The 27,738-nt window shown below is 42.1% G+C and overlaps 1 long non-coding RNA gene across 1 annotated transcript in view; it reads right to left on the reverse strand.

The window, feature by feature from the left end:
- Positions 1–7,235: 7,235 nt before the first annotated feature.
- The window catches only part of LOC140209882 (uncharacterized), a 103,626-nt gene continuing 83,123 nt past the window's right edge, over positions 7,236–27,738 (reverse strand). The window contains exon 3 of the long non-coding RNA XR_011889089.1: positions 7,236–8,255. This is a non-coding gene — a long non-coding RNA (uncharacterized lncRNA). The remainder of the gene's footprint in view (positions 8,256–27,738) is intronic.

The following is a 27,738-nucleotide window of genomic DNA, read 5'->3' on the forward strand; positions in this document are numbered from 1 at the left end:
CAAGCAAGTGTACAGGCCTACCACTGAGTGTATGTATTTCCTTTCAACATGTTGAAGCTAATCACATTATCATTGCAATTAGAGGAATATCATGCACTGTAAGGCTGATAGCCAAATCTTTTTTTTCCAAGTACTAGGAATATAAGGAATTAATTTAATAAAGCATATTAGTTAACACTAAATCTAATATGACTTGTGAGTGTTGATTCTAGGATGTTGCTGAAGAAGGCTATTTTAAAAACTACAGTGAGTTGTGCTATTTTTCTGACAAAAGCAAATTCGTTTCTTCCTGTTTCCGCTGAAATTAAAATATTCCTTTAAAGCTATTTTGACTTGCCATATGTTTGTCCAGCCTTTCTGTTCAGATATTCTTCCACTTCACAGCTGCTGTCAGGTTACATTTATGTTGTTGCCCCGAAAGTACCAAATTCTTTCCTACATCAAATGCTGGAGTAACTCAGCAGGTCAGGCACCATCTGTGGAGAGGAATAAAGAGTCAACATTTCAGGCTGAGACCCTTCATCAGGTCCTGAAGTAGAAATTTCTTGCAGTGCATATTGAATCTCTGGAATTCTCTATAATTTGGAGTTGTGGAGGTCAGCTCATTTGAAGCAGTAAAATTCAAAGTAAACTTATTATTGAAGTATATATATGTCACCATTTACAACCCTGACATAACTTTCTTGCAGGGATACTCAATAAATCCATAATAGAGTAATAACCATAGTGGAATCAATGGAAGACCACACCAAATTGAGTGTTCATAGAAAACATAGAAAACATAGAAAATAGGTGCAGGAGTAGGCCATTCGGCCCTTTGAGCCTGCACCGCCATTCAGTATGATCATGGCTGATCATCCAACTCACAACCCTGTACCAGCCTTCCCTCCATACCCCCTGATCCCTTTAGCCACAAGGGTCATATCTAACTCCCTCTTAAATATAGCCAATGAACTGGCCTCAACTGTTTCTTGTGGCAGAGAATTCCACAGATTCACCACTTTCTGTGTGAAGAAGGTTTTCCTAATCTCGGTCCTAAAAGGCTTCCCCTTTATCCTCAAACTGTGACCCCTTGTTCTGGACTTCCCCAACATCGGGAACAATCTTCCTGCATTTAGCCTGTCCAATCTCTTTAGGATTTTATACGTTTCAATAAGATCCCCCCTCAATCTTCTAAATTCCAACGAGTATAAGCCTAGTTCATCCAGTCTTTCATCATATGAAAGTCCTGCCATCCCAGGAATCAATCTGGTGAACCTTCGTTGTACTCCCTCTATGGCAAGGATGCCTTTCCTCAGATTAGGGGACCAAAACTGCACACAATACTCTAGGTATGGTCTCACCAAGGCCCCGTACAACTGCAGTAGTACCTCCCTGCTTCTGTACTCGAATCCTCTTGCTATAAATGCCAGCATACCATTCGCCTTTTTCACCGCCTGCTGTACCTGCATGCCCACTTTCAATGACTGGTGTATAATGACACCCAGGTCTCGTTGCACCTCCCCTTTTCCTAATCAGCCACCATTCAGATAATAATCTGTTTTCCTGTTTTTGCCACCGAAGTGGATAACCTCACATTTATCCACATTAAATTGCACCTGCCATAAATTTGCCCACTCACCTAACCTATCCAAGTCACCCTGCATCCTCTTAGCATCCTCCTCACAGCTAACACTGCCGCCCAGCTTCATGTCATCCGCAAACTTGGAGATGCTGCATTTAATTCCCTCATCCAAGTCATTACTATATATTGTAAACAACTGGGGTCCCAGCACTGAGCCTTGCGGTACCCCACTAGTCACTGCCTGCCATTCTGAAAAGGTCCCGTTTATTCCCACTCTTTGCTTCCTGTCTGCCAACCAATTCTCTATCCACATCAATATCTTACCCCCAATACCCTGTGCTTTAAGTTTGCACACTAATCTCCTGTGTAGGACCTTGTCCAAAGCCTTTTGAAAATCCAAATATACCACATCCACTGGTTCTCCCCTATCCACTCTACTAGTTACATCCTCAAAAAATTCTATGAGATTCGTCAGACATGATTTTCCTTTCACAAATCCACGCTGACTTTGTCCGATGATTTCACCGCTTTCCATATGTGCTGTTACCACATCTTTGATAACTGACTCTAGCAGTTTCCCCACCACCAATGTTAGGCTAACAGGTCTATAATTCCCCGGTTTCTCTCTCCCTCATTTTTTAAAAAGTGGGGTTACATTAGCCACCCTCCATTCCTCAGGAACTAGTCCAGAATCTAAAGAGTTTTGAAAAATTATCACTAATGCATCCACTATTTCTTGGGCTACTTCCTGAAGCACTCTGGGATGCAGTTGAACCAAAGACAACAAACTGTGCAAATACAACAAGAAGGAAATAATAATAATTAATAAATAAGCAATCAACATCGAGAACATGAGACAAAGAGTAATTGAAAGTGAGTCCATAGATTATGGGAATATTTCAGTGATGGGGCGGATGAAGTCGAGTGAAGTTATACCCTTTGGTTCAAGACCCTGATAGTTGAAGGGTAATAGTCAGTTAGTTAGTTGAGCTTTATTGTCATTGCTGAGGACAACAAGATTGCAGTGCCACTTCATTCAGAGCAAAACATCATATTGGCAATTCAATTACTAAAAACATAATGACTACATTTAAAATAATGTCTTGAGTTATTGAGAATGACATCTACATTACAACTGAATTAAGAACAAACAACTCTAAATTTAAACGAAACAGTGCTGCTCCATTCAAGTGTTGCACATGCCCTAATTACAAAATACAATGATTAAGTATAAAATACCATCAAAAATTATGCCTATGTATGGCATTTCGAGATTGTACCTATGGACTTTGGGTGGGGGGGCATTGTTCAGATGCATGACAGCCCTGGGGAAAAAGCTGTTTTTCAGTCTGGATATCCAGGCAGAGATGTTTCTCCATTTACTGTCAGATAGTAGGAGATTGAACAGGTAATTTCTGAGGTGGGGTAGGTCCATCACGATTTTGAGAGTCTGCTGTAGACGTCGTGAGTTGTAGATGGTTTCCATATCTGGTAGTTGTGTGCCTGTGATATTCTGTGCAGTCCTGGTCACTCTTTGAAGTGTTTTTTAGTTGATCAGCTGCAGCTGGTGTACCATACTGTCATGCAGTAGGTCAGTATGTTCTCAATTACACATTGATAAAAGTTTACCAGCAGCATTTGGGGAAGATTTTCTCTCTCTAAACTCATAAGATACCATAGGCATGGCTGAGCCTTCCCTACCATCAAGGAGGTGTTTATGGTCCAAGAGAGCTTCTCTGTGATGTTCACCTCCAGGAACTTAATGCTGGAGATCCTTTCCACTGCTTTATCATTTATGTGTAGAGGAGCTTGTGCACAGCTTCTTGATCTCCTTCTTGAGCATAACTGTCCTTGAACCAAGTGGTGTGAGTCCTGAGGCTCTGGTACCTTCTTCTTGATGGCAGCAGCGAGAAATGAGCATTCCCTGGGTAGTGGGTTCCCTGATGATGGATGCTGCTTTCCTGTGACAACACTCTGTATAGATGTGCTCAGTGGTGGAGAGGACTTTACCCACAACGGACTGGGCTATATCCACTATTTTTTGTAGGATTTTCCATTCAACGGCATTGGTGTTTCCCAAGCAGACTGTTGCGCAGCCAGTCAATATACTCTTCACCACACATTATAGAAGTTTGTCAAAATTTTAAATGTCATGCTGAATTTCTGTGAACTATGGAAATAGAGGCACTGCCACGCTTTCTTCATAATTTCACTTATGTGTTGGGCTAGGACAAGTTCCCTCGAAATGATAACACTGAGGAATTTAAAGTTGCTGACTCCCTCCACCTTTGATTCCCCCAAGGAGGACAGGCTCATGGACCTCTAGTTTCCTCCTCCTGAAGTCAATAATCAGCTCCTTGGTCCTGTTAACATTAAGTGAGAGGTTGTTGTTGTGGCACCACTCAGCCAGATTTTCAATCTCTCTCCTGTATGGTGAATTATCACCTCCTTTGGTTTGGCCTATAACAGTGGTGTCTTCTGCAAACTTGAACATGGCATTGGAGATATGCTTAGCCACACAGTTATAAGTGTAAAGTGAGTAGAGCAGGGGGCTTAGCACCCAGACTTGTGGTGCACCTTTGCTGAAGGAGATTGTGGAGGAGATGTTGCCAATCTGAACTGACTGGAGTCTGCAAGTGAGGAAATCAAAGATCCAATTGCACAAAGAGGTATTGAGGCCAAGGTCTTGAGGCTTATTGATTAATTTTTGAGGGTATGATGCTATTGAATACAAGCTGTAGTCGATAAAGAGCATCCTGAAGTACGTATGTACTTTTGCTGTCCAGATGTTCCAGGGTTGAGTGAAGAGACAATGAGATGGCATCTGCTGTTGCGCCTTCTGTGCTTGCTTTGACCGTGAAAACATGAAGGAACCATCATGAACTCCCAAAGCCCCTGATGATACTGTGAATTCAGTCCCTGAGGCTGCCGTGCAAGCAGTCTTCAGGCAGGTGAACCCATGAAAACCAACTGGCCCAGACTGGATACCTGGACAAACACTTAAAGACCTGTGCTGATCAACTGGCTGGAGTGTCCACTGGGATCTTTAACTTCTCGCTTCAGCAGACTGAGGTAACCACCTGCTTGAAGCAGACTTCAATTATACCAGTGTCTAAGGAAAATGTGGTAACCTGCCTTAATGACTATTGTCGAGTAGCACTTACATTCACAGTGATGAAGTGTTTTGAGAGGTTGGTGATAGACATATCAGCTCTTGCTTGAGAACGGAGTTGGATCCATTTCAATTTGCCTAAAGTAGTGATTTTTTTTTGAAAAATGAGGTTTTTGGGGACGTGGCATAGAGGAGAACTTGAGGCCTGGAGCAGATCAGTCGTGATCATATTGAATAGTGAATCAGTCTAGAATGCCTAGGTGACCTACTGTTGATCCTATCTTCTTGCGTTCTTATGCCATTCTCCTATTCAACAGTGCTTTTATCAGCACACTAATTATTCTGACCTCACAGATATCATTGTCCCTACTGAACTGGAGTATCGGTTCTCCATCTCTGCTTATGGGAAGCAGGTTAGGCAAATGAACATATTGACACAGTTTTTTCACAAACAAGAGAGAGTCTGCAGAGGCTGGAAACCTGAGCAACACACACAAAATGCTGGGGGAACTCAGCAGGCCAGGCAGCATCTATGGAAAAAGTACAGTCGACATTTTGGGCCGAAACCCTTCAGCAGGACTGGGTTTTTTGCTTTCATGTGAACAGTCATTCTATTTTTAATTGAAGATATCCTTGCTTCACAGACCTCAGAAATCCAGAAGCTGCAAAAAGACCAGAAAAGCCGAATCTACTATTTAAGTGCCGTTACAGTTCTGCTTTTAGGCCAGGAAGTAATAAATAAAATTAGTCGCACTGAACCAGCCTGATGACTTAAGCAGTGGAGGCTGCCTCAGTAAATATGTTTAAGACAAGGTTGGATAGATTTTTGCATGGTAGGGGAACTAAGGGTTTTGGGGAAAAGGCAGGTAGGTGGAGATGAGTCCATGGCCAGATCGGCCATGATCTTTATTGAATCACGGAGCAGGCTCGACGGGTCAGATGGCTTACCCCTGCTCCTATTTCTTATCTTCTAATGTTCTCCCACTTACCATCGAACCTCCACACTGCACAACCTCTCACCATCCTCAACCTTAAATCCATACTGAATCGCACAACATTAGTATTTCCGAAATGCCACCTACCACTGGAATCTTTAGCCCGCTACCATCCCCACACCTCACAATTAGACAAATAGACATCACAAACCACAATGGAGACCAAAACCTCATCTAGCCTTGCAGGCTCTCTCCAGCTTCTGGCAGTCTTCCAGCCTCTTAATCTGGCAGCCCATGGCTGGGGACTGGCAGAAAATAATTTAAAGGAGCACCCTTGTTAAAAAATGTAGGACATGCTGCAAGCCCATTCTCCCGGGAGTCTCAAGGCCTCTGCCCAGTAGAACTTGCCATCCAGACTAAAGCTCAAGTCCATGTGACTCAGTGATGATTCTTTAATCCTGTTGGCTGAAGAGTCACACTGGTGCTTTACCTGTTTGGTACAGGAGACCTGGTCTGCCGTGGAGGACATGCCATTGAGTCAGACACCAAACTGCTGTTCAATAATCCACAAAGTGTTAGAGGTGAGCTCGAAGCATTATGAAAGATGAGCATACACATTTGCTGCTGCTCACAAAATATAGAGCATTGTGTTTCCTCCCATCGTTAATATGCTGTGTCCTTAGAAATGTGGCTATTTGTAGCACAGAAGAATGCTCTTTGGCCTTTCTCTGACAGCTCTTAGGTAAAACAAATCTATAACACCCTAAAAATTTAAGACACCAACAAACTTGGCAAAGTACAGAAATGAGTTTAGAAAGTAGGTGTAAAAGGGAAAATAATATTCTCTTCTATTAAAATATCTTTCCTACCAAATGCAATAAGCATATACAACAATTCATCTCCGTGCAATGGCAGAACACACAGCATAGTACAATAGTCTCTGTTTTATTATTTTGTACATTATTATTGCACATTGGTAAATTATTATTGTAAGACCATAAGACATAGGAGCAGAATTAGGCCATTTGGCCCATCGAGTCTGCTTCGTCATTCAGTCATGGCTGATCCTTTTTTTCCCTCCTCCTCAACCCCACTCCCCGGCCTTCTCCCCATAACCTTTGATGCATGTCCAAACAAGAACCTATCAATCTCGCCTTAGGTACACCCAATGACCTGGCTTCCACAGCTGCCCGTGGCAACAAATTCCACAAATTCACTACCCTCTGGCTAAAGGAATTTCTTCTCATCCCTGTTTTGGATGGACGCCCCTCTATCCTGAGGCTGTGCTCTCTTGTCCAAGAGTCTCCCACCATGGGAAACATCCTTTCCACATCTACTCTGTCTAGGCTTTTCAACATTCGAAAGGTTTCGTGAAATCCCCCCTCGTCCTTCTGAGTTCTAGCGAGTACAGACCCAGAGCTATCAAACATTCCTCATATGATAACCCTTTCATTCCCAGAATCATCCTTGTGAACCTCCTCTGGGCCCTCTCCAATGCCAGCACATCTCTTCTAAGATAATATCGTGCATGTTATTATTCTGTACTTTATTATTAGTTAAGTCTGCACACTGCTAAGTGTGTTTTTAAATGCTGCTGCTGTAATGAAAGAATTTCCCACTCGGGATCAATGAAGTATTTATTAATATGATTATAAACACAGAAGAAAGCACAGTAGAAATGATTCACAAGAGACTGCACATGGTGGAAATATGAAGCAACACACAAGTGAGTTGAGGAACTTCTATGAATGGATTTAGACAACTACAGACACTGCCACAGAGTCTGGGTGCCCTCGCAGGTGGGCAGCTGCAAGGGGTCAGGAATCACACTTGTGAGAACGCACATTCCAGCCAATTACGGATTTTTTGTGGTTGGTTGTATTTAACTCCCTTCCTTTCATTTCAGTCTTGTCAAGTCTTGACCGAAGCACAGCGATAGCAACGGTCCCTGCTCCCTGAGTCCACGTTCCGGGAAAGAAGTCTACAATTTAGACTGACGCCGTAAAGGAGCGTTATTCAGTTATTATGAAGTTGCTGCTTCCGAGCTGCAGTGTCGGTATTAGATTTTTTAGTTTGAGGTTTTAGTTAGCGGCCCTGTTGGCCTAGTATTTATTATTTTCCTTTTGTTCTGCACAGTTCTTATTAAAACTCAGTGAACTGTTCATTCGGCTTCAGTGTCTCTTCCTCTGCACTCGGGCCATCACCCAACAGCATGCCAATGATAAATTACAGTATAAGTAAATTTGTAAGATAAGTTTACAATTTTTGTCTTTGAACTGGAAGTTTGGATGATCGCCGAGCTTGGAAAAACGTTAGCAGATGTTTCGGCTCCAATCAAGAAGATATCATAAGTGCGCAGTTGTGGGTGTTGTCTTCTCATAATGCCGGCTTGTACTCCTCCAGGGGACGAACGGATATTGATTAGACATCGTGATCTGGCTGGCTGGTCCAAAACACTGTGAACAGTTCAGCAGTAGGAGATTCTGACTGGCTAGCTTCAAGCGAGGTCCATTGGATATGTTCACTTCGCTGTTCTGATGCTGAGGTTGACTCCAGCAAAAACGAGAATTTCTTAAAGTGTGATTCTCCACAGAAGGATCCATCAACCAACACATCGACATATGTTAGATCTGGTACATGACCCCTTACAGAGAAAAGAGAAACAATGACATCAGCAATCAGTCTTTATTAGGTCAGGATTAATCAGCAATTAGCATTCATCTCAGAATCTGGATCGTGAAGCAAACATTTCTGACGGACCTCCTTCGAAGCTAATTAATCAGAATCTTCTACTGCTAACCTGTTCACAGTGTTTTGAACCAGCCAACCAGATCACTAACCCTGCAGACCCTGGAGGAGTGTAAACTGGCATTCTGAGGAGACAACACCCTCAGCTGTGTACTTACGACAGCTTCTCGATCGGAGTCAAAACATCTGCAAACATTTTGCCAAGTTTGGTGATCAACCAAACTTCCAAATAGCCAAACCAAGCTACAATATTCTGCGACATCTCAAAAAATATGTCTTTGAACTGTTAGTTGCAAATAGATATAGCCTCCCACATCTTAAGAAGATTCAGTAAACCAGGCAAGACAACTTAGGTCACTTCTTTTGTTCACTCTTATATAACTTGCAAACTTGATACATGAAACATCAGCAAGGATTCCAGTTTACCTGAATCTAAGTCTATTTTCATCATTAGCAGAGAAATCTTTCCCCAAAATTAACTGGAAGAGGAATTGTTCAGCAATTCATCACTGGATTCACTGACGTCACAGTGTTTGGATCTTACTGTCATAAAAAAGTTTAAAATAAAAGCAAGTTTGTAGTAAAAGAAAATGATGAATTGGAAAAATACGTACTGATAATAGGATGAGAAACAAAGGCTGCATTAATACTACAACTGTACCATCAGCCCACAGTGATTACACAACTGAAGTTCAGTTCCATAAAAGATAGAGATGAAGAAAGTTCATACAGATCAGATCAAAACAAAAGCAAGCAACATAAATGATAACAAGATGTTGCTCCCAGATGAGTTCAAGGCCTTTTATGCTCACTTTGACCTACAAAATATAGGGTGAACTTCACGAAGCACCACAGCCCTCGATGACCCTGTGATTTTAGTCTCTGAGGCCAACATGAGAGCATCCTTTAATAGGGTGAACCCACTAAGATCATCTTGCCCAGACAGTGTAGTTGGCCAAATACTGAAGATCTATGTTAATCAACTGCTGAAGTGTTTACAAACTCTTCAACTTTTCATTTCAGCAGTCTGAGATACCCACCTGCTTCAATCATACTGGTGCCCAAGAAGAACGTGGTAATCTGCCTCAATGATTATCGGCCAGTAGCACTTGTATCAGCTGTGATGGAGTGCTTTGAATATTCATGAAGCATATCAACTCCTGCCTGAGAAGTGACTTGTATCACACCAATTTGGCTACTGTCACAACAGGTCAACATCAAATACCATTTCATTTGCTCTTCCCTCAGTTCTGGAACACCTGACAGTGAAGATGCATATATCAGGATGCTCTTCATTGACTACAGCTCAGCATTCAACACTATCATCTCCTCAAAACTAATCACCAAGCTCCAAGATCTAGATCTTGATACATCCCTGTGCAACTGGATCCTCTTGTTCCTCATTTGCAGATCCAAGTCAGTATGAATTGGAAACATCTCCTCCACAATCATCTTCAGCACAGGTGCACAACAAGGCTGTGTGCTCTATTCACTATATACCAATGATAGTGTGGCTAAGTACAACTTCAATGTCATATTTAAGTTTGCCAGCAACACCACTGTGGTTGGCCAAATTCAAAGGTAGAGACAAATTGGCATATAGGACGGAGATTGAAAATCTGATTGAATAGTGCCATAATCACAAAGAAGGTATGACAACACCTCTACTGTCTTAGAAGTTTGAACAGATTTGGCATGTCATCTAAAACTTTGACAAAGTTCTATAGATGCACAGTGAAAAATACCCTGACTGGTTGGATCACGGCCTGGTATGGAAACACCAATGCTCAGGAACAGAAAGTGGTAGATACTGCCCAGTCCGTTGCAGGCAATACCCTCCTCATCATTGAGCACATTTACAAGGAGCAGTGCCAGAAGAAAGCAGCATCCATCATCAAGGACCACATCATCCTCTTCTCACTAATACCATCGAGAAGGAAGTACACCAGCATGTTCAGCAACAGTTATTATCCTTCAACTATCAATCTTCTAAACCAAAGTGATAACTTCACTCACCTCAATGTTAAATTGACTCAACAACCTACAGGCTAACTTTCACGGACTCTACAACTCAGTATAATTTATTATTTGCAAGATTTGTCCTCTTTTGCACAGTCTTTGATAAGTATAGATTTTCATAAATTTTATTGTACGTATTTCTTTTTTTCCTATAAATGCCTGCAAGCAAATGAATCTCAGGGTAGTATGTGGTGACATACCGTATATGTACTTCAATAATAAACTTACCTTAAACTTTGAACCTTTTTTACACAGTGCATTGAAGTAAAACAATAACAACACGGAATAAAGAGTAGCAGCTACAGAGAAAGTACATGCAGGTAAACAATCAGGTGCAAGATTAAGCAACACACACAAAATGCTGGAGGAACACAGCAGGCCAGACAGCATCCATAGGAAGAAGCCCAGTTGACGTTTTGGGCCAAGACCCTTCGTCAGGACACCTCTTATAGAAAACAGAACGTAGAAAACCGGGAGCACAATACAGGCCCTTCAGCCCACAGTGCTGTGCCAAACATGTACTTGCTTTAGAAATGACCTCAGGATACCCATAGCCCTCTACTTTTCTAAGCTCCATGTACCTATCCAGAAGCATCTTAAAAGACCCTATCAAATCCGCCTCCACCACCCATTCCACGCACTCACCATTCTCTACGTTAAAAAACTCACCCCTGACATCTCCTCTGTACCTACTTCCAAGTACCTTAAAACTGTGCCTGCCTGTGCTAGCCATTTCAGTCTTGGGAAAAAGCCTCTGACTATCCACACAATCAATGCCTCTCATCATCTTATACACCTCTATCAGATCACCTCTCATCCTCCGTCACTCCAAGGAGAAAAGGCTGAGCTCATAAGGCATGCTCCCCAATCCAGGCAACATCCTTGTAAATCTCCTCTGCACCCTTTCTATAGTTTCCACATCATTCCTGTAGTGAGGTGACCAGAACTGAGCACAGGACTCCAAGCGGGGTCTGACCAGGGTTCTTTACAACTGTAACATTACCTCTCAGCTCCTAAACTCAATCCCACGATTGTTGAAGGCCAATGCACCTTATGCCTTCTTTCCCTCAGAGTCAACCTGTGCAGCAGCTCTGAGTGTCTTGTAGACTTGGACCCCAAGATCCCTCTGATCCTCCACACTGCCAAGAGTCTTACCGTTAGTACTGTGATGCACCAATAGATGAAAGAAAGCAAAGGAAGTGAGGTACTCAGGCAGTCAGTGCACTAACATTTGATTTACATCTGATTTTACTATCAGTGGGAAATAGGATATATTCTGTGCAGTTTTTGATTCCACACTACAGGCAGGATGTGACTAACCTAAAGAGCGTACAGAAAAGATTCACAAGGATGTTGCGAGGAGTATAAGTCTTGAGGTATAAACAGAGGTGGGAGAAGCTGGGACTATTTACTCTGGAGTGAAGGAGGTTACAGTGTGAACTTATAGAGGTTTATAAAATCATGAAGGACATAGATGGGGTAGGTATCTACAGACACAAACAACAGGAATACTGCAGATGCTGGAAATTCAAGCAACACACATCAAAGTTGCTGGTGAATGCAGCAGGCCAGGCAGCATCTCTAGGAAGAGGTACAGTCGACGTTTAAGGCTGAGACCCTTCGTCAGGACTAACTCCGTTCACCAGCAACTTTGATGTGTGTTGCTAGGTATCTACAGTCTTTGTTCCAGGGTAGGAAAGTCTGAAAATAAATGGCACAGGTTTATGGAGAGAAGGAAACAATTTAAAAGGGAGCTGAGGATATGTATTTGTCTTATTGATGCCGCATGTACCAAGATATAGTGAAGAGCTTTTGTTTTCATGCCATCCAGACAAGTCATTCCATTTGTCAGTACATTAAGGCAGTACAAAAGGAAAACAATAGCAGAATGCAGAATATTGTTCAAGTCACAGAGAAAGAACAATGCAGGTACATCGCAAGGGACATTTTGAGGTAAATTGAGAGAACAAGAATTCATTATTAACATGTAAGAGTTACATTAAAGATTCTTATAACTACGCTGTTGTTGACCTTGGGGGTGTATTGTCTCTAGCTTTTGTATCTTCTGCCTGATGGAAGGGAAAAGAGAGAATGACGTGTGGTACAGAGATACCAAAGGAAGTGGTAAAGGCAGGTATAATTACACTTAAAAGACATTTGGACAGGTGTATGGATTAGAAAGCTTTTGAGGGATATGGGCTAAATGCAGGCAAGTGGGACGAGCTCAGGAAGACGCCTTGGTTTGCATGGATGAGTTTGGTCGAAGAGACTGCTGTGTTATTCTATAATTCTGCTTTTCCCCAAACCCTTAATGGTGAGCTCGTAATGTGAATCCATACCCTTGAAAAACCTGAACTACCTCTAGCAGGCACCTCAAGATACTGAAAAGTTGCTACCAATAGCACCTCTGCCAAATCCTCCAAATTCACTGTAAGGATAAGTCATAGTCATAGTCATAGTCATACTTTATTGATCCCGGGGGAAAATTGGTTTTCGTTACAGTTGCACCATAAATAATAAATAGTAATAGAACCATAAATAGTTAAATATTAACATGTAAATTATGCCAGTAAATTATGAAATAAGTCCAGGACCAGCCTATTGGCTCAGGGTGTCTGAACCTCCAAGGGAGGAGTTGTAAAGTTTGATGGCCACAGGCAGGAATGACTTCCTATGACGCTCAGTGTTGCATCTCGGTAGAATGAGTCTCTGGCTGAATGTACTCCTGTGCCCACCCAGTACATTATGTAGTGGATGGGAGACATTGACCAAGATGGCATGCAACTTAGACAGCATCCTCTTTTCAGACACCACCGTCAGAGAGTCCAGTTCCATCCCCACAACATCACTGGCCTTATGAATGAGTTTGTTGATTCTGTTGGTGTCTGCTACCCTCAGCCTGCTGCCCCAGCACACAACAGCAAACATGATAGCACTGGCCACCACAGACTCGTAGAACATCCTCAGCATTGTCCGGCAGATTTTAAAGGACCTCAGTCTCCTCAGGAAATAGAGACGGCTCTGACCCTTCTTGTAGACAGCCTCAGTGTTCTTAGACCAGTCCAGTTTATTGTCAATTCGTATCCCCAGGTATTTGTAATCCTCCACCATGTCCATACTGACCCCCTGGATGGAAACAGGGGTCACCGGTACCTTAGCTCTCCTCAGGTCTACCACCAGCTCCTTAGTCTTTTTCACATTAAGCTGCAGATAATTCTGCTCACACCATGTGACAAAGTTTCCTACCATAGCCCTGTACTCAACCTCATCTCCCTTGCTGATGCATCCAACTATGGCAGAGTCATCCGAAAACTTCCGAAGATGACAAGACTCTGTGCAGTAGTTGAAGTCCGAGGTATAAATGGTGAAGAGAAAGGGAGACAAGACAGTCCCCTGTGGAGCCCCAGATAAATGTACCAATCTTAATGAACTCCCCCAGCAAAGTGCTTAAGCCCCTGTGCTTACAGTTTCTGCAGAGGAAACCATGTCATATGCATTACCAACAGCAGATTCCCATAGTGGATAACCGGTTCTGAGCTCTGTCACTGGAAGAGACAACTAGATGGTCTGAGGAAGGAATTCGTGGATACGTTCAAAGCCAGCTGTTCTATAGAATTGATTTTCAAGCCTCAAGTTGTTAATGACGTTTTCACTTCATCAATCATCTGAGCTGCTATCAAAGCTCAGATGCTAATAGTGTGAATAAATCAGTGAGTAATAGGTATCCATGGACTGCTGGATCATTGTACCGATCTGTATTTATTTGCAAAAGAGACATTATATGATTTAGATAGTGTGGTTACGACCTATATCACTAGGCATTTTTTCATGTGAAATAATAGGGGCAATCAATCATCTAGATTACTAACACTTCTGGCTTATTTTGAGGAAATCAATCAATTTGATTGCACAGATATCATTTTCCACTCCATTAGCAAAAAACATTGACAACAGTCACCTCATAAAACCTAAATTAGATACAATGGGCTAGAAATTTGATTGCAGCAGAAATGCCACAAGGTGCCGCAGTAAGGAGATAGGCTCTTCTCATTTGTGATAATGAAGTCTCATGACCTCTTATCATTGTCAGATTTTCATTGTAGTTGTGCACGTGACAATAAGCTCAACTTGACTTGATTAGGCATTGAAAAGATCCCCAAGCAGCATGTAAAATATAGAAAATATTGGAAGCCCTCGGCATTTTGGCTAGCATTTAAAGAAATAGGAACAGTTAACATTTTAGGACAGACCTTTCAGAAGACCTATTTTTCCATCATGACAGCACTGTTATGTTCCTGACTAATGTATCCTGTAGAATCAGTGAATAATCTACAAAAGCACATTGAAAGCCATGTTTGACATTCTTCATGCAAAATTAATGAAACCTTCTTCAGGTTACTTTGATTCCTGCATGAAGACTCATCAACGAAAGAAAAAAAAAACAAATTCCTTGCAGGTAGCCTTTTGGTTGTGTTTATTCTCTTGATACCAGTTAATGCCGAAAAAATATCAGACCTTCTGTATTTATCACAATGAGAGTCTCCAAAAAGACTCAAATGAACATGTCTATTTTCAATGCTTCACAAAAAATTAAAGGACAAACATACATATCTGTACTTTTTTTCAATTAATGATGGTAAGAGACCATGAAAAAGTCACACAATTAATTTGTAATATTCTTTAAGCCAATAGATTTAGTAACATTAATTATCTAGAGCTTCCTTGATGTAATGGTGTCACTGTATATTTCCTATTTCTGCAGTTTACAATCACTGATTGCAGAATGATGAACAAGGTTAACGGAATGTTGACTTTTATCTTAAACAGACTGGAATACAAAAGGAAGGAAATTAAACTCCAAGTGCAATGAGAGTTTTTACCACACTGGAGTACTGCATATGGTTTTAGACAGTAGTGCAGGGCAGAAAAAGTATCAATTTATAAAATTATCCTTGCTAGAACTTACAGATTTACATTATAACTACAGCTTGAATTAAGTTGGCTTGTAATCCATTGAATTTAGAAGTTTGAGGAATCAGATAGTCCAGTTGCTAAAATATGCAAATTTTCTTGGGTAAAAATGGAAAGCAATTCTGTTTGGCTGTAAAATCAAGAACACTGGAGCATTAGCCGAGAGGTTAGATGCGCACATTAAAACATGAAAGTAATTTAAACCACACAGCTGATAATTTTTGAGTGAATTAGACTGAATGGGAAATTTGTCAAGGCAACTCCATACATAATTTACCAGTGCAGTTGGATGCTGAATTACAGCATGTGCTATGCACATATTTCCTCATTTGCCAAAATAAAGTGAAGGTTTTGCATGCAACCCTTGCCCTTTGTTGGGAAAGCCAAGAGCAAGCTGAGCTACTTCATTATGTTTATTTAAAGAGGCACTTGACCTACACTGGGAGATAGCGCCACAGAGAATGGAAGTAGGCCTCCAGCCCAGAGGGTCGATGCCACCCACTACCCACCCACTACGGAATTCTACATTAATCCCACATAGTTTACATTCTCTCAATTTTTCATCAACTTCCCTCAGATTCAAACACTCACATACATACTTGGGGCAATTTACAGCAGACAAGTTATCGACTAACCCGATGTGGCAAAGGTGTACTTGGTAAGTGGGAAGCCCTTAAAAGCAAAATCTTGAGAGTACAAAGCTTGTATGTGCCTGTCAATATAAAAGGTAAAGATAAAACTTATAGGGAACCTTGATTTTCAACAGGTATTGAGGCCTTGGTTAAGAGAAAAAAGGAGATGCATAGCAGGTATAGGCAGGAAGGAAAAAATGAGGTGCTTATGGAGTACAAGAAATGCAAGAGAACACACAAGAAAGAAATCAGCAGAGTTAAATAAAGCATGAAGTTTCTCTAGCAGACAACGTGAAGAAGAATCCTAAGGAATTCTACAGATATGTTAAGAGCAAAAGGATTGCAAAGAACAAAATTGGTCCACTGGAAGACAAGGATGGTAATCCATGTGTGGAGCCAAAATAGAATGGGGAGGTTTTAAATAAGTAGTTTGTATCTGTATTTATGGATACAGAGTCTATAGAGGTGAGGCAAAGTGGCATCAACTTCATGGACCTGTACAGATTACAGAGGAGGAGGTGTTTGTTATCCTGAGGCAAATCAGGGTGGATAGATCCCTAGTGCCTGACAAGGTGTTCCCTCAGACCCTACGGGAGGCAAGTGCAGAAATTGCTGAGGCCTAGCAGAGAAATTTAAATCATATTTAGTGACAGGAGAGGTACCAGAGAATTGGAGGATAGCCAATGTTGTTCCGTTGTTTAAAAAAGGCTCTAAAAATACACCAGGAGATTATAAGCCAATGAGTCTGACATCAGTTGTGGGAAAGTTATTGGAAGGTATTCTAAGGGACTGGATATACAAGAATCTGGAGTGACATGGACTAATTAAGAATAGTCAGCATGGCTTTCTGTGTGGTGGCTCATTTCTAACCAATCTTATAGAGTTTTTTTGAGAAAATTACCAGAAAAGTAGGTGAAGGCAAGGCAGTAGATGTTGTCCACATGGACTTTAACAAGGCATCTGAAAAGTTCCTGCATGGAAAGTTGGTCAAAAAAAATCAGTCACTCAGCATTCAAGATGAGGTAGTAAATTGGACTAGATATTGGCTTTTTGGGAGAAGCCAGAGAGTGGTAGTAGATGGTTGCCTCTCTGACTGGAGGCCTGTGACTTGTGGAGTACCACAGGGATCAGTGTTGGGTCCTTTGTTGTTTGTCAACTGTATAAATGATCTGGATGATAATATGGTCAACTGGATCAATTTGTACATGACATCAAGATTGGGGTTGTAGTGGACACAAGGAAGCTATCATGGCTTGCAGAGGGATCTGCACAGCTGGAAAAATAGGCTGAAAATGGCAGATGGAATGTAATGCAGACAAGTGCAAGGCTTTGCACAACTGGGGTAGGACTTACACTGTGAATGGTAGGGCACTGAAGAGTGTGGTAGAACAAAGGGATCTGGGAATCCAGGTCCATAATCCATTGAAAGTGGCGTCACAGATAGATAGGGTCATAAGGAAAGCTTTTGACACATCAGCCTTCATAAATCCATGTATTGAGTACAGAAGATGGGATGTTATGTTGAAGTTATACAAGACATTGGTAAGGCCTAATTTGGAGTGTTGAGTGTCGTTTTGGTCACCTACCTACAGGAAAGGTGTAAACAAGATTGAAAGAGAACCAAGAAAATTTAAAAGGATGTTGCCAGGTCTGGAGGACCTGAGTTATGAGGAAAGATTGAACAGGTTACAACTGTATTCCTTAGCATGTAGAAGTTTGAGAGGGGGTTAGACAGAGGTATACAAAATTATGAGGGATATAGACAGGGTTAATGCAAGCTCCACTGAGATTGAGTGGGACTGCAACCAAAGGTCATGGGATGAAAGTGAAAAGTGAAAAGTTCTTATCTTAGAGGGGCACAAGAGTGTGGAATGAGCTGCCAGTGCAAATGGTGCATGTCAGCTTGATTTCAAAGATTGAGAAGTTTGGATAGGTACATGGATGATAGGGGTATGGAGGGCTATGGTCCTCATGCAGGTCAATGGGAGTAGGCAGTTTAAATTGTTTCAGCATGGACTAGATGGGTCAAAGGGCCTGTTTCTGTGCTGTACTTCTCTATGACATCTCTAGCCTGTGGGAGGAAACAGGACCAAAGGAAACTCACGCAGTCACAGAAATTATGTGCAAACTCACACTGTGACTGGACAGCTTCAGAACTCTCAGTTGGCTGCACAAATACTTTCCAAAATAGACAGAGTTGGCCTAGACTAACAGGGAGTCATTTTTCAGCATTTAGCTGCTGTTATATCTGTTCAACGGGTGTTTTCATTGTTATACTCCTGGCAGCACTCACACCAATGTCAACTTGTCAGGCAAGATTTTCCTTTAAGGAAACTTCAGCCTATTTTATCATGTGCCTCCAAGTACCCTGAAACCACATCCTTAACAATCAAATCCAACATCTGGTATATGATTTCCTCTGTTCTGTCTTCCGCCACTTTTTAAAGAGTGGAGTGACATGTGCAAGTTTCCAGTCCATGGGAATCATGCCAGAGTCCATTGATTCTTGTAAGATCATCACAAATGCCTCCACAATCTCTTCAGCTACCTCTTTCAGAAATTTGGTTCAGGTGACTTACCTACTTTCAGGCTTCTCAGTTTCCGAAGGACCTTCTCCCTAGTAATAGCAGCTACACTCACTTCTGACCCCTCAACACTCTTGAATTTCTGGAAGAGTGCTAGTGTCTTCCGGTGTGACGACCTAATGCAAAATACTTATTCTGTTCATCTACCATTTCCCTGTTCCCCATTACTACCTCTCCAGTTTCATTTTACAGTGGTCCAATATTTATTCTCGCCTCTCTTTATATATCTCAAAAGACGTTCGGTATCCTTATTGTTATTATTGGCTGGCTTACCTTCATATTTAATCTATACCCCATAATGACTTTTTAAATTGCCTTCTGTTGGATTTAAAACTTTCCCCATTCTCTAACTTCCCACCATTTTTTTCTCTATTATCTGTTCTCTCTTTTGCTTTTATGTTGGCTTTGACTCCTCTTGTTAGCCATGGCTATGTCATCCTGCCTTTGGAATACATCTTCTTTGGGATGTCTCTATCCTGTGCCTTCTGAATTGCTCCCAGAAACTCCAGCCTTTGCTGTTCTGCCATCAGCCCTGCTAGGGTCCCCTTCCAATCAACTTTAACCAGCTTTACTCCACTGTAATACTGACACATCTAACTTTATTTTCTCCCTCTCAAGGTGCAGAGTGAATTCCATCATGTTATGATCACTGTCTCCTAAGGGTTCCTTTACCTTAAACTCCCTAATCAATTTCAGTTCATAGCATAACACCCAATCCAGAATAGCTGATCCCATAAAGGGGTCAACCACAAGCTGTTCCAAAAATCCATCTCACGTTCTACAAATTCTCTCTCTTGGGATCCAGCACCAACCTGATTTTCCCCAATCTACCTGCATATTGAAATCCCTCATGACTATCATAACATTGGTCTCTTGGTATGCCTTTACCATCTCTCATTGTAATTTGTAGCCTCCATTCTGGCTACTGTTTGTAGGCCTGTATATAACTCTAATCAGTATCTTTTTATCCTTCCGGTTGCTTATCTCTACCCATAAGGATTCTACATCTTCCAATCCTATTTCACCCTTTTCTAATGATTTGATTTCACTTTTTACCAACAGAGCCATGCCAACCTCTCTGCCTATTTGCTTGTGCTTTGATACTATGTGTATCCCTGGACTATAATCTTCTTTCAGCCACAACTTAGTGATGCCCACAATGTCAAAACTGCCAATCTCTAACTGTGCTACAAGATCATCTATATACCGAGTATCAGGTGCACTCAAATATAACACATTCAATCCTGTATTTGTCACTCTTTTCGATTTTGTACCCCTTTTACACTGAAACTCATCCTATTGACTGCAATTTTGCCCTGTCATCTGCCTGTTCTTCCTGACAGTCTCACTACACTCTGCTCCTGCTTGTAAACGAACAGTCCCATTCCCACCCCCCTCTAGCAAACCTGCCTGCAAGGATATTTGTCCCCCTCGGGTTCAGGTGAAGCCTGTCCCTTTTGTACAAGTCATACTGCTCCAGAAGAGATCCCAGTGATCCAGGAATCTGAATCCCTGTCCCTGCACCAGGGCTTCAGCCATGTATTCATCTGCCAAATCATCCTATTCACTTGCCTGTGGCACAGGCAGCAACCCAAAGATTGCTACCCTGGAGGTCATGCTTTTCAGCTTTCTACCTAGCTCCCTAAATTTGCTCTTCAGGACCTCCATTTCCTACCTATGTCATTGGTGCCATTATGTACCAAGACTTCTGGCTACTCACCCTCTTCCTTTAGAATATTGTGGAACTGAACCGAGATGTCCCTGATCCTGGCACCTGGGAGGCAACATATCATCTGGCTGTCTCTCTCGTGTCCACAAAATCTCATGTCTACTCCTCTAATTATGGAATCCCCTGTCATGTTTGCAGTCTTTTTCACCCCCTACCCTTCAGAGCCACAGTGTCAGACAGTGCCAGAAACCTGGCTGCTATGGCTCCCCCCGGTAGGGTGTCTCCCCGAAATGTATCCAAAATAGTATACCTATTATTGAGGCAACGGCCACAGGGATTTCTGTATTGGGTGCCCAATTCCTTTCCATCTCCTGATAGTCGTCCCCCCTGGTTCCTGCAACTTAGGAGTGACTACCTCTCTGTAGCTCCTATTAATCATCTCCTCAGTTTCCCGTATAAGCCGAACATCATCAAGCTCCAGCTCCAGCTCCTTAACACGTTCTCTGAGGCTCTGCAGCTCGGTGCACCTGGTGCAGATGTGGTCATCCATGAGGCTGGAGATCTCTCAGAATTCCCGCATCTCACACAAAGAACACAACACAGCCCCTGGAGCCATTCTCACTGCTCTAACTGTTCACTAACAGACGAAGAATGAAGAATGAAGAAGAAACTCACCAGATACTAACCTTCCCGCAGCCCGTTCTCGCCAAAGGCTGATATTCCAACGCTTATTTAACTCTGGTCCACTCACACAACGGCTGTTTCAAAAAATGGCCGCTCTGCTTGTCCCTGTCTTATTTTTATTTGCCCTTGCTAATGAATCATGACTGCTCTGCAGGAAAAAAAACAAACTTCCACGAAAGCTCTTTTTTACAATCTCTCTCTCCCGAACCTGCGTGAGGCCTCCTCCGCTGATTGACTGTGACCGCGCCTCCCATACATGTACCTATCCTAACTTCTCGTAAGTGTTGAAATTGAACCCACATTTACCACTTCCGCTGGCAGCTCATTCCACACTCACACCACCCTATGTGATGAACTTCCCTTAAACATTTGACCTTTCACTCTTAACCTATGACCTCTAGCTTTAGTCCATCTCAACCTCAGTGGAAAAACCTGCTTACATTTACCTTATCTATATCCCTCATAATTTTGTATACCTGTCCTCGTTCTCTTACACTCTCGGGAATAAAGTCCTAACCCTTTCTATAACTTAGATCCTCAAGTCCTGGTAATATCCTTGTAAATTTTCTCTGCACTCATTGAATCTTATTGATATCTTTCCTGTAGGTAGGTGACCAAAACTGCACACAATACTCCAAATTAGGCCTCACCAACGTCTTTTACAACTTCAACAAAACATCCCAATTCCTCTACTCAGTCTATTGCTTTATGAAGGCCAATGTGTCAAAAACTTTCCTTAGGATGCTATCTACCTGTGACACCACTTTCAAGTAATTGTGTATAGGTATTCCCAGATCCCTCTGTCCTATTGCACTCCTCAGTGCCCTAGTGTTCAACGTGTAGGTCCTCTTTAAGTGCAACACCTGGCACTTGTCTGCATTAAATTTCATCTGCCTTTTTCCAGCAGTTCCAGTTCCCACTGCAAGCTTTGATATCCACTATCCACTATGCCCCTATTCTTGGTGTTATCTGCAAATTTATGTATTTATTCCATATCTGAACTTTAATCTCAAACTTAATTTTTATGTAATTCTTCATAATGGTTGAATGTTGTTGTTTTCGCTGCATGTTGCACCCCAAACTAACACACCAGAGAAAATACCTAATACATGTAAATGTATATGGTGAATGAAGTTGATACTTGATCCTTGAGATCCAGTCTGGAAGTTGTCATAGGGCTGTTAAAACAAAAACCTTACTCCATCTTAAAAGTTTCTGCCCAGGCAGCTAAGATGATCAACCATTCTAGTTAGCCCCAAGCCCCCATCTACCCATTACCCAGTCTCTGCACTGCACTGTAAACACTTTAAACCACTTTTTGTACTGCTGTTTACATATCCACCCTCCAAGAGGACCATAACCTTGTTGTGGTTTGGAGCCTCACATGCCTCAGTGACCTGGAGAGCTGTGTTGGTTGGAGTCGGGGCTTTATGTTTTGGCTCTTGGTAGGGTCACCCATGCCAAACAGGTCAAAGGGCAGAGGCCATACTAAGAGTTGTCCACCAGTCCTCCATGTTCAGGAGTTCATCTGAGGGTTAACAACCTTGAATGGTAGAATTGTTATGGAAACAGCAATGAAGAATCCTTCTGCACCTGAGTGTGACGGTATTCCAGATTCTCCTCCTGGGACTTGTGTGACTAACAGTAGCGAAAACTGAGAGGAAGCTACTGACCTGATGAAGGAAGCCCTGAACACTGCTAGAGATGTTGGACCTTCATTGCTGCCCTATATACCAGGGGTGTAATGGGCAGGAATAAGTTACATATCTGTACCTTAATCTCGAACTTTATAGTTATATAATTTTCTATTCTTTATACTCATCGTCTGTTGCACCAACACACCATAACAAATTCCTAATACATGTAAATGTACACTCAGTGGACACTATATTCGGTATAGGAGTGGAACTCAATGTGGTCTTCTGCTGCTGTAGCCCATCCACTTCAAAGCTCAATACATTGTGCATTCAGAAGTGCTCTCTGCACACCACTGTTGTAACGTGTGGTTATTTGAGCTACTGTCACTTTCCTGTCAGCTTGAACCAGTCTGGCCATTCTCCTCTGACTTCTCTCAAAAACAAGGCATTTCTGCCCATAGACCTGCAGCCCATTCAATGTATTTTGTCTGTTTACACCATTCTTTGCAAACCCTAGGAACTGTTGAATATGAAAATCCCAGGAGATCAGGAGATTCTGAGATACTCAAATCACCCCGTCTTGCACCAATAATCATTCCACAATCAAAGTCACTTAGATCACACTTCTTCCCCATTTTTATGTTTGGTCTGAACAACCACTTGACTATGTCTGCATGCTTTTATGCATTGAGTTGCTGCCACATGATTTGCTTATTATATATTTGCATTAATGAGCTGGTGTAGAGGTGTGCCCTGACCAACACACCACAGCAAATTGCTAATCTACACAAAAGTATGTGGATCCCTGATTCTTTGAGCAGGTGGTGGATTTGCAGCCAAATTAAAAGTGTTGTGGCTTGAAATGGTTTGGAAAAGCATAGTTCACAAGTGATGTGCAAAAATAAACAGAGCACACAGAATCAGAGGAGGTCAAGATCAGCGTCGGTTCAATTCTCACCCGAATGTAATTAATTCCAGGGCAGATATTTTCAAAGCTGTGAAGGAAGAGCAAAGGTTAGGCAATATATATTTGCAAAAGAGTTTACAGTAGAAGTAGAGGGCGATTAGTCATCCAAGGGCTGTAGGCAGAAATTGGCGTAATAAGTGTGAGAGAGCCATGGATAAAGTACTTTGTTTACCGTGTGTGTCAGTGCTGTGATTGCAGATATTCTGTGTCTCTAACAACAAAATCCTGCTGAACTAAGTGTGAGTCAGGTAACAATTCTGAGCAGCTAGCAGTGAGAGCATGTGTTCTAATCTCTGAGACACACACCTCAGCCAACACTAACAGTATAGAGTAATAAACACACACACACACACACACACACACACGTGGCTGGAGGAACCCAGCAGGTCAGGCAGGATCTATGGAGAGGAATAAACAGTTGACGTTGCGGGCCGAGACCCTTAGGTTGCAATGGTTAGCACGATGCCGTTACAGCTTGGGCATCAGAGTTCAGAGTTCAGAGTCAATTCCATAGTCCTCTGTAAACGGGTTTGTGCGTTCCTTCCTATGTGCATGTGGGTTTCCTCCTGGTGCTCTGGTTTCCTCCCACAGACCAAAAGCATAATGGTTGGTAGGTTACCTGGTCATTTAAAATTATTCCATAATTAGGCTGGGGTTAAATCAGTGGGAGGCTGGATCGTGAGGCTCAAAGTGCTGGAAAGGCCTGTTCTGCACTGCATATAAATTAATTAATTAATTCATTAACTCATTCATTCACTCTTTGCACAATGAAGGGATGTGCCCTAAATGAGAATGCATTTGAGTGACACTAGTGTGTTTAAAATCATAATAACAGAAATAAAATCAATGAGTACACATATTGTAAGTGATGAAATGCTTTAGTAAAATAACTTTGTAACTTTCTATATTGCAATAATCAATATGGGTTTCTGTGTTACAGGGTCCCCTGTGTGGTTGTAGTGTGGCTGCTGGAAAATTGCTTCTTTTCACTTTAAGTGCATGTAGATGTCCTTGAGAGCCCACAAAACCTCCTGCCTTTCTGGTTCAGACTGCTGCCTAGGGCTGGCTTGAGAAACAATTGTGGATGACTGGTTGCAAAATTGAATATGATAATGTAAAGTGGTGACATTGCGAAGGGAGATATTAGTTCATAATGAAAAGGAGTCTGAATTCAGGGAGCCTCTGAACCTGCAAAAGAGGTATTTGTTTGCACATGCTTTACCTCTGCAATGCCATCTGCTCACATGTGGCGCTGCTCTACTCAAGCAGTGAAGCCATCTGTTAACAAGCAGCACATTGGCAGACACAAGAAATCACAGATACTGGGATCTGAAGCAAAATAAAAATCTACTGGAGGAACGCAGCAGGTCAGGCCGCATCTGCGGAGGCAAAGGACTGATACAGGACCTCGATCCAAAACTTTGATTATTGGTTTGTTTCCTGACCTGCTGAGTTCATCCAGCAATTTGGCTCCAGATCCAAGCATCTGCAGTCTATTGTGTCTGCAAATGTGGTCACTGTTTGTGCTTCCACAGCAGCTCTCAGGGTTACCATGGGCACCATGTGATGTGATCATCACTGAAACCCAGCACCTCCAGGGTGGAGCTCATGGTTTCCTGGCATTGAGAGCTTGGGGATGAATGGCTCCATGCCCCTTGTCAACTCACTCCCCTGGGAGCCCCACACAGGATTCTTTCTACCTTCCACCAGACTACAGCCTGGCATGTCTATTTAACTCTGTACCATGCATTGCTCTTATTGAAACTGTTCATTGCTTGTAGTTCCAGTGTCCCTGGTGGTGGTGTGGGATTTCAGGTGCAATGTTGCATCATCCTTCTCTTCCTCCTTCTCTCTTTCCACCATTGCCTCTTGTTCTTCCCAATTCCTTCATCCCTTTTACTCCTCCTCAACAGTTTTTGCTACTTCTGTATTAATAAGAACTCTATTTCTTTGTTATTACCCTTTCTATGCAGGAGCATAGACCATGAGACCAAAAGTGGTAAGAACAGGATTTATGACTATTCATCTCTTGAGCCTTCTCCACCATTCAATGGGATTACGGCTATGATATTCTTGGTGTCCATTTCCTGCCATTTCTCCATTACCCTTGATTCCCTTACTGAGTAGAAATCTATCTTAGCCGTAAATATTCACAAGGGCTCTGCTCCCACATCTTTTTGTAACATGAAATTCGAAAGACTTACAATCATCTGAGAGTACAGATTATTTCTCATCTCAGCCATAAATGGGCGCTTCTTTATTCTGAGACCATCTCCTTTGGTTTCAGACCATCTCAGATGAGGAAATAGTCTTTTACCATTTACCCTATATACCTCTTTAAGAATTACATACGTTTCAATAAGATTGCCCCTTATTCTCCTGAATTCTAATGGGCAGAGTCCCAACCTTATAATATTACTTCAAAGGACAGCACTTCCATCCTCCGGAACATCCTTGTGAATCTCCTTGGAACAGCTTCAAATAAATAATATACTGTATTTCCTTAAATTTGGGATTAGAATTGCTTATAGTATTCTAGATGTGATCTCACTGGTTGCAATAAGATTTCCCTTTTATACTCCTACCCCCTTGAAATCATAGCTAACATCCCATTAGCTTTCATTTTATACCAGCACCTTTGTGTGTAGTTTTTCTTTATTTTATGCACACAGACCACCAGATCTCCTGGTGCTGCAGCTTTCTGCAGTTTCCCTTGATTTAAAGAATACGATTCTTTTCTTCTTCCTTACAACATGTGTAAGGTTTCACTGATAATGTAATGGTGTCTCTGTAGCAGCAATGTTTGGGTTATGACTAGAGATAATGCGAGGTTTGGAATGTGCACCATCCAATAAGAGACATGCTGCTCTTTCTTGTGGGTCTGAGAGAAGGGATTTGCGGTCTTCTGTTGGCGAGAGATGAAGAGAGGAGATGTGAGTGGAGAAAGTTGTTGGGCCGCCGGACAGAGTGGGCTTGGAGCGAGAGTCCAAGGGTTGGCTACGCTCGGAGGAGGTCAATGGGGAATGAATGGACGGAACTGTGAGCTCCAACATGCACATTAGACTGTTTCATTAAAATGGACCCTTTTTTCTATTTACTTTCGTTACTAACCTAATAGTCACATTAAGATTTATAAAGTTTAATCGTTTAATTGCATATGGTGTACTGTCTGATATTTTACGGTGCGGATTTGTAACCTGGCAACACATCATGCAACGTCCACACAAACGAGATTTCTCAATTTGGCTGGGCCAGAGACTCTCTTCCCCCAGACAAACACATGCTGGCCAAACCTGTGGGTTACACATGGACAACATCACGTCAATACTTTAAAATCAGTTCCAAAGAACTGAAACGGGAGCTGCTTGTCCCTTCAGATGCTGCCTTACCCATTGAGTATTTCCATCATTTTCTGTTTCTAATTTGGCCATATAAATACTTCAGGTCCAAGAACAGATCAGTATCATTGATGGTTCATGTTGTGACTTTATAGAGGCTTGGCACCATCAACATGTTGGAATGTCATGGAATAGTCTCTCCTTACTTGGATGTTGACACAAGAACAGTATACTGGAACCTCAACTCCATCTAGATCAATTCAGCCCATTTAACTGACACCCATCCACCACCTAAGTACTCAGTGCTCAATCTACTGATGGACCATGGTTGCGATCAGTATATTCTGATGCAACAGCAGCAAGCTGACTTGGCAACAGCTCCGGCATCAGAAGCCTACCGAACCTAGGAGTCTGAGTATAAAAGAACAGACTCGGGTACAGCTGGTCTTTTTTCAGTGGCTCAGGTGAGAGAAATGTGGGTCGGTGTCAGAGCCCACAGAATATAACTGTTGGGGGGTGAGAGAGATAGAGATAGAGATAGAAGGAGAGAAAGATAGAGATAGAGATAGAGATAGAGAGAGAGATAGAGATAGAGAGATAGATAGAGATAGAGAGATAGATAGAGATAGAGATAGAGAGAGAGATAGAGAGAGAGATAGAGGTAGAGAGATAGAGAGATAGAGATAGAGAGAGAGATAGAGAGATAGGTAAAGAGAGATAGAGAGAGATAGAAATAGAGAGAGATAGAGAGAGAGACAGAGAGATAGAGATAGAGAGATACAGATAGAGATAGAGAGAGAGATAGAGGTAGAGATAGAGAGATAGAGAGAGATAGAGATAGAGATAGATAGAGAGATAGAGATAGAGATAGAGAGAG

This window comes from Mobula birostris, chromosome 2, assembly GCF_030028105.1.
Source record: "Mobula birostris isolate sMobBir1 chromosome 2, sMobBir1.hap1, whole genome shotgun sequence".
In the NCBI taxonomy this organism is placed as follows: domain Eukaryota; kingdom Metazoa; phylum Chordata; class Chondrichthyes; order Myliobatiformes; family Myliobatidae; genus Mobula; species Mobula birostris.